Source organism: Microtus ochrogaster, linkage group LG5 (assembly GCF_000317375.1).
Source record: "Microtus ochrogaster isolate Prairie Vole_2 linkage group LG5, MicOch1.0, whole genome shotgun sequence".
NCBI classification, from domain to species: domain Eukaryota; kingdom Metazoa; phylum Chordata; class Mammalia; order Rodentia; family Cricetidae; genus Microtus; species Microtus ochrogaster.
In genome coordinates this window covers 30870298-30880394 of record NC_022031.1, presented here as the reverse complement: position 1 = coordinate 30880394, position 10097 = coordinate 30870298, and the positions used below count along the sequence as shown (strand labels likewise).

General features: G+C 48.2%; 1 protein-coding gene across 7 annotated transcripts in view; it reads left to right on the top strand.

Annotated features, from left to right (window-relative positions):
• The window catches only part of Ankrd6 (ankyrin repeat domain 6), a 131056-nt gene that overhangs the window by 86226 nt on the left and 34733 nt on the right, over window positions 1-10097 (top strand). The gene's annotated exons all lie outside the window — the stretch shown is intronic.

The following is a 10097-nucleotide window of genomic DNA, read 5'->3' as shown; positions in this document are numbered from 1 at the left end:
AAGGGGAGATGGGGAGAAAAAAGTGAGAAGGGTTGGATGGGGAGAACTTGGGGCAACGGGATGATTGGGATACAGGAAGGTAGGATAGGGAACAGGGAAGCACATACCTTAATTAAGGGAGCCATCGTAGGGTTGGGTAGAGACTTGGACCTAGAGGGGCTTCCAGGTGCCTAAGGAGAGGTCCCCAGTTAGTTCCTGAGGCAGCTGAGGATAGGGAACCTGAAATGATCCTATCCTATAGCCATACTGATGAATATTTTTTTTTTTTTGAGACAGGGTTTCTCTGTAGCTTTAGGAGCCTGTCCTGGAACTAGCTCTTGTAGACCAGGCTGGCCTCGAACTCACAGAAATCCATCTGCCTCTGCCTCCTGAGTCTTGGAATTAAAGGTGTCACCTCCTGGCCTCAAAGCCTGCCTTTAATACCAGTCCCTGACTCTGAGTGATAGAGTAGGGACTTAGATAACAAGAAACAGAAACAGCTGTGTGAGTGGTGTGCACCTGTGGCCCCAGCACTCGGAAGGTGGCAACAAAAGATCAGGGCTCTACAACTGGACAAGATGCAGAGTCAGAGACCTTAGAACATCCAGTCCTAAATGGGATCTCCATCAAATCCCTCCCCTCAGGACTCAGGGACCTCTGTAGAAGGGGAGGCAGGAAAGGGATAAGAGTCAGTGGGGACGGAGGACACCAAGGAAACAAGGCCAGTTGAACACAGCAGGACTGATGCGTACATGAGCTCACAGTGTGGCAGCGTGCACAGGACCACATGGATAAACCAGGAGGGGTCCCAGTGCTGAGAGCGGCCATGGACCTGTTACCGTCTCCAACCCAGCAGCTCTCTCCAGTTGACAACCACAGGAAAGAACTAGTTCTCTCCAACGGAATCTCACAGGGTACACAAACCACACTAAAAGGCAGGCCCGTGCCCAATAGTAGATGGTCACCTGAAAATAAACTCAATGATATTTTTGGAGGTTTTTTTGTTTGTTTTGGTTTGTTTTGTCTTTTTTATCTCGTGAAACTTTGGGCATTTTTTTTTACCTTATTGATCTATTTATATATTATGGTTTCAGATGTGTTTTTTATGAGCTTTCTGTGTATACATGTACATGTGATTCTCATGCTTTCTGTGTGTACATTTATATGTGCTTCTCATGCTTCTGTGTGTATGTGACATGTGCTGCTCATGCTTCTTGTTTTGTTTTGTTTTTCTCTGATTGTTTGACCTATTCTGGTTTGTTTGCCTGTTTGTTTTCTAAAGAGAAAGAAAAACAAGGGTGGGCTGTTGGGGAGGATGTGAGAGGAGATGAGGGAGAAGAGAAATTTTTTATCAGAATATATAGTATATGAAAAAAAAGTTGTGTTTTCAATAAAAAAAAAATATCAGGGCTCAAGGTCATTCTGAACTTAGTGTAGTGAGCCTCAACCAAACCAAACCAAAGCAGAACCCTTGATCTTCAGGAGGCTGTGCATAGAGTTGTCCCAGAGTGCCTGAGGGTAGGCCTGAGGGGGAGGGGTGATGTTCAGGAGGGCTGGGGGCGCTGCTTAAAGAAAGAAGGCTCTATGGGTGCCTTCATGTGTGTCTTCACTATAAAAGGTCGCCGGCAGGAGACATGAAGTCAGGACCTGGAAAGGACCTGGAGAGACAGTAGAGGAGGCACAGAGGCCACATACCAGCCTGGGCTTCAGGTCTTGCTCCCAGTTATAGCCATGTGACCTCTGCCAGTGCCCTACTCTCGCCCTCCCTTGGCATCACACCCCTGCAGGATAGCAGTCCCCTGCATCTGTATCTCCTGCTGTCCGTAACAGCAGTGCCTAGAATAGGGGGTGGCGGGGCTCAAGGAGAGAGGGTGAGTGGCCACAGAAAGTACTGCCTGTAATGGCTGGCATGTCACAAGCAGTCAGCTTGCCCCTTCCCTTCCCCTTTCCTCCCTTTCTTCCCTGTGTCCTCTTCCTGTCCTCAAGCCCTGCTCCCAGGACCAGGAAATCCTTCTGTGCATTTCCAAACATATTTGCGCGTGCAAAAACAGGCCTTCATCACTTAGAAATGTAGGTAGGCCATCCTCGCCATTATGACCTATTCCGGGCTATTTCGGAGCTTTGCGGTGTGGAGCTAGGTGTCTGGTGGAACGGCTCTGCATCACTATGTGGCTAGACCGTAACCATTTGAACAGCTGCTTCCCGGGAGGCCAATTGTTTGCCATCCTGCATGGTCTGCTGCTGTGTGTACACTTGGATGTCTCCTCCAGACACAGAAGTTCTCTGCTGAGCAAATTCCTAGAAAATTCCTGGAGTAAGAAGTCTATCTGTTAAAATTATAATGATCCCACTGAAGGGACATACCAGCTCACCCGCAGAGAGCTTTTGGGAATAAGGATCAGTGGGTAAAGAGACAGAGCTAGGGTAAGAGATTGTGTACTTGGATTTTTCTTTGGGCCACCAAACAGCCCCCAAATAATGACCCAGAGACTTATTAATTTTGAAAGCTCGGCCTTAGCTTATGCTTGTCCTGCTAGCTCTATAACTTAATTTAACCTGTTTTTATTCATCTACATTTTGCCTCAGGGCTTTTTACCTTTCTTTTATTCTGTTTTCCTGTTTCCTCTGTGTCTGTCTGTCTGTCTGTCCTCTGGTATTTGCCTCTCTCCCTCTATCTTTCTAGAGCCTGGATTCCTCCTCCTACTTCCTCTCTCTGCCCGGAAGTCCTACCTGTACCTCCCGTCTAGCTATTGACTGTTTAGCTTTTTATTAGGTCAATCTGGTGCCTTATGCAAGCAAGGTAAACAAATGTAACACATCTTTACATAGTTAAACTAATGTTCCACAAGATTGTACAGGCTTCCCGTAGCTGCCCTAACACACTCTCACAGGCAGGGGCACCCAGACTAAGGCCTTACCATCTCTGAGGCTGGAGTGTGAGGTCAAGCTATGCTGTCTGAACCTGGGGGTGAACTAGCCCAGCTTCTTGCTGCTGGTAGTTGGTGGTCCTGCACTTACAAGGGAAGCTCCCAGTCCCCTCCTCTGTCTTCATACGGGTTTCTCTCTGTGATTTGTGCTACCTTAAGCATTAAGGGCTCGGTCTGTTCCAGTACAATATCATCGCAAATCTCTTACTTCTGCAAGGGCTAAGTAAAATCACGCAGGCGTGGCAGAAAGGGTCAGGGTAGAGATCAGTAGGTGAAAGGGGCAAGAGAGGAGGGACTAGGGATGCTTAGGGTCAGGAACTGGAGAGGCATAGGGTATATACCCCGTTATCTGGGTGGAAGTCTGGCTGTGCTTTGCCAGAGACAAGTGGCTGTAGTTGAATGGCATGGTGTCTTTCACCCAAAGCAGCTTTGAGGGTGAAGGGCTTTGCTGCATTTTAGGCAAGTGTCCCCCAGAAGCCCGTGATAGAAACATTGGGTCTCTAGTTGTGGCATTATGAAGTAGTATTAATCCCACCAGGCGAGATTAAGACCACTACCACAACTTTTGAGCCAAATTTGAAGCAAGCTTTATTATTGTCCTGGCTGGGACGATGGACACTGGTCAGGTCCATACCCAGAATTCATGGAGAATGACCACGTTCTATGGATTATCACAAGAAGTCACTAGGGAGAATTGATTTATGGTGGTAGTTCTGAGCAGTAATTATAAAAGTGTTAAGATTTTGGAGCTGGAAAGATGGCTTGGAGGTTGGGAGCACTGGCTGCTCTTCCAGAGGTCATGAGTTCAATTCCCAGCAACCACATGGTGACTCACAACCACCTATGATAAGATCTGGCGCCCTCTTCTGGCGTGCAGGCATACATGTAGTCAGAACACTATATAAAATAAATACAAGATTTTATGTAGTGTATTAATGACAAAACCATTAAGATATGACAACTGGCTCAAAGGATAAGTGGAAAAAATTCAAATATGTAGGTTATTAATAAAGTGAGAATAAATTTGCCTATTAGTATAATACTGGCCAGTATCTACAGGGTTTTCAGAGTGTATCACCGTCAATGTCTTCTACTTTGAGCCAGTAGAGGGCTTGGCCATAATCTGGAGTCACATCGTGGTTTGCAGTGGGACCTCTAAGTGGCCTTGGGCTCGCTGGTTTTGTACAAGGTATACAGTGCAGCTTACCGCCTCACCGTACCCAGCACACAGTTCAGGGCTGTGACGTCCACCCTCTTCCTCTCTATCTCCAGAACTGCTCCATCCCTCACACTGAAACTCTGTCTGTATTGGAGACTAACACCTGTGTCCTCTTCCCGGAGCCCCTGCTGACCGCCACTCTACGTCTTGTCTCTTTGACATTGTTACCTGTTTTCATCTCTTTCACAGCCCCTATTAAGGGTGGAGAGAATAGATCACAGCCTTCCTCTCTGCAAGCCTGGCCAGCTTATTAACCTTCTCAGGCCTTCATTGCCTGACTGTGAAGTAGCCATCGATTCCTTTTGATGATGGAGTCATGTGATCCATGCACTGTGCTCACACAGGGTGGTCCAGGAGGAGGATGGGGCTCAGCTGATGGTGGCTGTGGTCAGCATTGATGACCAGGTCCCCACTGGAGTTCATTGTCCTCAGTGGTTCCTTTGGGTCAGTGGTTCTCAGTATCGATGGCAGTAGAAGCATGTGAACAGCCTTAAAAAGTATCAGTGCCCAGGTGTGGTTCAGGAGACACTTGATTTAACGAGTCTGAGGTGTGGCTGGGCTTGAGGAGTTCCCAGGTATTCAGGGGGAGAAGACAAATTGCTCTAGGAACGTCCCTTGTGGGGGGAAGCTATGGAGCTTGGTGAATATCATGAAATACTGATATTCCGAATATCATAATTGGATCAATTATGGAATTGCAGTATGTGCTATGAATTCTTATATGGCTTGCCTTAAAAGAAAAGCTCAGTAATAGAATCATAAGCACCAACTTACTCTTCTGAGGCTTTTAATAAGGCAGACATCATGGGGACATGTGCTTCTAGCTAAGGTTTGTAGACACCCTCAGAAGATGCTTTCTGGAGGGAGGAGAGATGACCGCTCAGATTGGGAGGTATATTGGAAAATTAGCATGAAGGGGTTGGTGTGAACCTCTGCCTGGGCCTTGGAGGAGCTGCCCTGTGACTGAGGAGAACAAGTCTCAGGACCTAGGGATGGACCCACATGGGTTCCAGCCTCCTAGTGATCAAAGGTTGCTGTTGAAGAAGAGAAATCCAGAATTTGGTCTCTGGTCTCTTCTGTGCTCTTCCTTGCTACTCCCTTGCTCTAGGGAATTTGTGGACCTGTTCATGGGCTTTTCTGGCCTCTTGCCCTTAGCACAGGCCTTAGCTTGTGGTTCTCAGTGGGGATGGAGGTGACCTTGTTTCGCTCCAGCTCTGGGCAGGCCTGGTAGAGATACTGGCTCAGAGATAGCAGCTTCTGCCTGATAGGAAGTCGTGCATCACCCTCCGCTGGGTTTAGTCAGTGCCGCAAGTGTTTGGTTGCCTCAGCAGACTCCACAGAAGGCCTTGTCTACATATCTAAGTGTCTGGTAACCCAGATAAAGTTCCCTGAAATTTCCCCAAATCATGTAGGTCCTAAGCTCCCGGGTATATAGGTTAATAGGTCTTTAAATGCTTTTATTTCCTGTGTGTGTATGCGTGATATTGAGGGGCGGTGATGGGTGTCACAGCATGCATGTGACATAAACAAGGTAACTTTACGGAGTTGGTTCTCTTCTCCCACCTTTCCAGGGGTCAACTCAGGTTGCCAGGTTGCGTGGCGAGTACCTTTACCTGCTGAACCAATGTGGCTGTGACTAATGGGTCGTAACTACTCTACATGTGGCCCCGTTGAGTGTCAGAATTTTAAAGCCCTCCCTTATGCTTGTATCTTTGTGTACAAATGCAAACCAATCATTGGCACATTGTAAGAGTCCCAAAGCAGCAGTCTGCCAGCTAGTGGTTGGTGGGTATTTATAAAAAGTTTAAGAGAGCCAGGTGGTGGTGGCGCACACCTTTAATTCCAGCACTTAGGAGGCAGAGGCAGGCAGATCTCTGTGAGTTTGAGGCCAGCCTGGTCTACAAGAGCTAGTTCCAGGACCGGTACCAAAAGCTACAGAGAAACCTTGTCTCAAAACAAGCAAAGAAACAAACAAACAAAAAGTTTAAGAGATAGAGGGCGTGAGAAATATTCAAAAGAAGTTGAAGCTGACTATGGTGGCACACACCTTTAATTCCAGTACTTGGGAGGCAGAGACAGGCAGAACAGATCTCTGAGAGTTCAAGGTGTAGTAGCAAACACCTTTAATCCCAATGCCTGGGAGGCAGAGACAGGCAGAACAGATCTCCATAGTGAGTTCCAGGCCAGCCAGTGTTAGACCCTGTCTCAAGAAACAACAACAAAAAGAAATTCCTTTGTAATCTGTGCTGAACACAACGTTCTTTTGTACCCTTAACATCCCAGCAACTGTCTGCATAGTGTCTACGGTTGATGTAATAAACACTGCTGTTTACAGTAGACCAGAGTGGGTGTGGGGATCCTATGCCTGTGCTATGCCAGTTTATAGATGGGTCTTGAGTATCTGAGGGAGGCCCTGGAACCTGTATCCCAGATACTGATGAAGGACTAAATGAGTATATCAGCCGGTGCTGTGACCCGGGTTCAGTTCCCAGTACCTGGTTCCAGAGGAGCGAACACTCATGCTCACAGATATACATGCAGGCAAACAGAGAGAGAGAGAGAGAGAGAGAGAGAGAGAGAGAGAGAGAGAGAGAGAGAGAGAATTCAAAGCCCCAGTTATACAGTTTGAGGCCAGCCTGAGCTGCATGAGACCCTGACTCATCCCCTCCCCCACCTGAATGTCGTGTTGCTAACACGTGCACGCCCTTTCTTTAAGAGTTTTACACTCTCTTGCCACACTCTTCCTCTTTCCCTGATGCTGTGGATAACTACACAGAGGCACTGTCCACCTCCAGCAAGGGCAGTGTGATTCTGATCTGCTGTGTTCCTTGCCCTCTCCTGGGGCAAGGGTGCTCTGCCCTTCATTTCTTCCCGTCTAGTGTTTGACCTCAAGCGGGCCACAGGTACCCACCCATGTCTTTGCGGCGTCCCCAGTTGAAATGGTTTAGTTGTTTCATTTCTTTGAGCCAGTGAGTCTCCATTCTATTGCTCCCCTCCCCCCACCCATCTTCAGAGTCTAGTCACTTCTGTTTGGTTCCTTTGACTTCTCCCTGGTCTCTGTGAAGCTCTGGGTGCATGGATGTCCCTGGGTGAAGCTGTACCCATGCACCTAACTCTTCAGGTGCTGTTAGAGCATGCGGGACACTCACGAAGCCGCATTGCTGGTCTTTAGTAAGAAGGACCCAGGACTCCTAAGCAGGAGCAGGCCTCGGTGGATTAGTGACTAGGGTTGTTCATGACCCAAGCACCCCAACTTCGGGAGGCATTGGGGGTGGGGTGGGGAAATCTTCTTTTACTTTTTTCGTAGGTTGTGGTTCTCAAATGGCCCCGAGTCACCATTACTTGGGTGAGCAGAAGTAATAAAAACTCAGAGAGAGAAATTGGGGTTCAATCTAAAGGTCAGAAAAGTAAAACAGCCAGTTCTTGGAGAGGAAGCCTCTGTAAGCAGACTTGCAAGGAGGGGCTGGCGAGTAGGAGCCTTGGAAGCGAGAGCCTGTGGTCTAGCTCAGACCCATATGTAAATAGCTCACCCCTCTTTGTATGTAATATGTATAGGTGTAGGGGTGTCTGTAAAGAGGGGGCAGGGGACAGCTGTTGGGAGTATGCTAGTTTGGGGGCTGAGGAGAGACAGCGGCAGCAGGAAAACCCACTCGCGATGGAGGATTGTACTTCATTTTTATCTCAGGTATGGGGTGAGGAGTCCATTCCTGTGTGACGGAGAAGAAAGCAGGCTTAGGTGATTGTCCTACCCAGAATCACTAGCCATTGTTAGCTCTGACTGAGATCTATTTGGCTCCAGTGACCCTAGCCTTTTACTTCTCAACTGGAAGACGCTGATGACGCTGGCTTAGGACCTGTCTGCACCAGGGACATGGTTTGTGTTTGGTAGTTTCTGGATGCGCTCAGGCATGTGATCTGATTTAAACCGCCTTCGACCATCCCAGCCTGTGAAACAGACTCTGTAGATGGGCTGCTCAGGCATCAGGCCTTTGGTTCTCACAGTTCCGGGTACTGTGACGTCCAAGTCAAGGAGCCGGCACCGTGGAGCGCTGTGTCATCACCTGCCCTATCTACGAGGCACTAATCCCAATGTTGGCACGCTGCCCAGAGGCCATTCCACAGGAAGCCTCGGGCCCAGCATTCACGCAAACATTAGGCTCCACAGAGGAGCCGCAGTGGTGTTTCTTCCTTCTGCCTGTGCTCACTTGGACAAACTTTTATCTGCTTTACCCTTCAGGAAAGGGCGGGTGCTGGCAGGACTGCCCCCATGGCTCCTTGGTCCGTGACCCTGGGTCTAACTTCTTTCCCAGCAGCCCCCACTCCTGTCCCCTGCCCTGCTCTGTTGTCTTGTTTGAGCACTTGTATTTGATGACAGTGTCTCTGTCCTCACAGCACGTACACCCCCGTCTCAGCCCACAACAAACCGTGTAGGGAATTTTATGAGGGTCCCTTAGTCGGTGTTGAGATATGAGGTCATTCACAAGGACACGTGATGACAGTTGGGGCCTGAGCATGGGCCCAGTGATTGAAACCCGGTCACTTTCCCCCGTCTGGGGCACTGTGGACATCTCACCCAGAGGACCAAGGCGAGGTAACCCGTGAAGAGCGGAGAAAGGTCACGCCTTTATCTCATCTCTGACCTTGTCCTTTTTACGTGAAGGGTTTTTATAGCCTAATTCTTGGGAGTAACTTTCTCCCTTAATTAAGAATTCTAATTTTAAAGCAAGTTCTGGCCTCTTTCTTTCCAGACTCATTCTGCTGTTTTGATTGGATTTCATGGCTAGGAATTAAGATCCTTATTTTGTCTGTTGTTTTTCTCCACGGTTGGTTATCAGGGCGGACTGCTGCTTTACCGAGGTCATAACATGCTTGTCCCGTTGGAATATCAATAAAGGCAGCGGGTCTTAGTGAGAGGCTAAGCCGTATGCAAGGCCCCCGTGAGCCCTCTTTTCTCAAACTTTTCTTCGTAGAGAATCCTGAGGAAAATCAGGATGTCTCTGTGAGGGCCTGGAGACTAGAAGTTTGACAAGGTCAGTTCCCTGGACAGAAGCTCGCGGACACCCAGGAAAGTGCACTTTCTTTTGGGTGTCACGCATTGTGGGTGCCCACAAACTTCACATGGTTGCAGGGAAGGGAACGGTCCTTGCGTGACTCGGTGACTGCACTGAGAAGCCCATCTTGGTGCCGCCCACAGGGAACACCTGGGTGGCCGGCAGGAAACCTGAGCAGTGTGCAGCATCACCAGAACAGAATGTTGGAGCAAAACCCAATAACAAACAGAATCCCCAAAAGAAAAGCTAAATGATACCTTGTTAGTTAACGTGCCTGAGATCGTTTGAAACAATAATCTGGATGTTGCCCCTGGCCAGAGACAGGGGGTGACAGTGTGACTACAGGCGAAGAAAAGATAAATGCCAGATTCGAGAGAAGCGTTAGTTCTCGGGAGCCACGGAGAGATCTGGGAGGCGGTCCCAGGAGCAGCAATAATGGCTCTGATTTTTTTAATAAAAATAGTTGGCAGATATGTGGATCTTAATATACCATAGTTTTCATACTTTTCAAAGCTTTTTTTTTTTTTTAAAGAGGCAGAGCCTTTTCCACCTCCACTTGGCTATGACTTTATCTTCAGGAGCCCATGGGTTTGACATTTCTTTGTCTCCTGTCCATGGTCCTGTCAGACTTGTTTGTCACAGCCTTTTACTGCTTCATGGTATCAGCACTAGTGGGGGAATGGGAGGACGAGAAGCCCCACCTTCTGCCACTTAAGTGTAGGACGTAAAAAATCGGTCAAAGTTAACAAAGGCAACTTGAATTCCTAATAAATTCATTGAGAATCTCCTTCCAGAGCAGAGGGGCAGCTGGGGTTAGAGGCAGGGAGCAGAGGTGTTTTCTGAAAAGCTCGTATGTCCTCTTGCCTTAGTGTCTTGTCCCTTGGTGTATCTAGTTCTGAATCCAACTGTTTCCTTTGCATT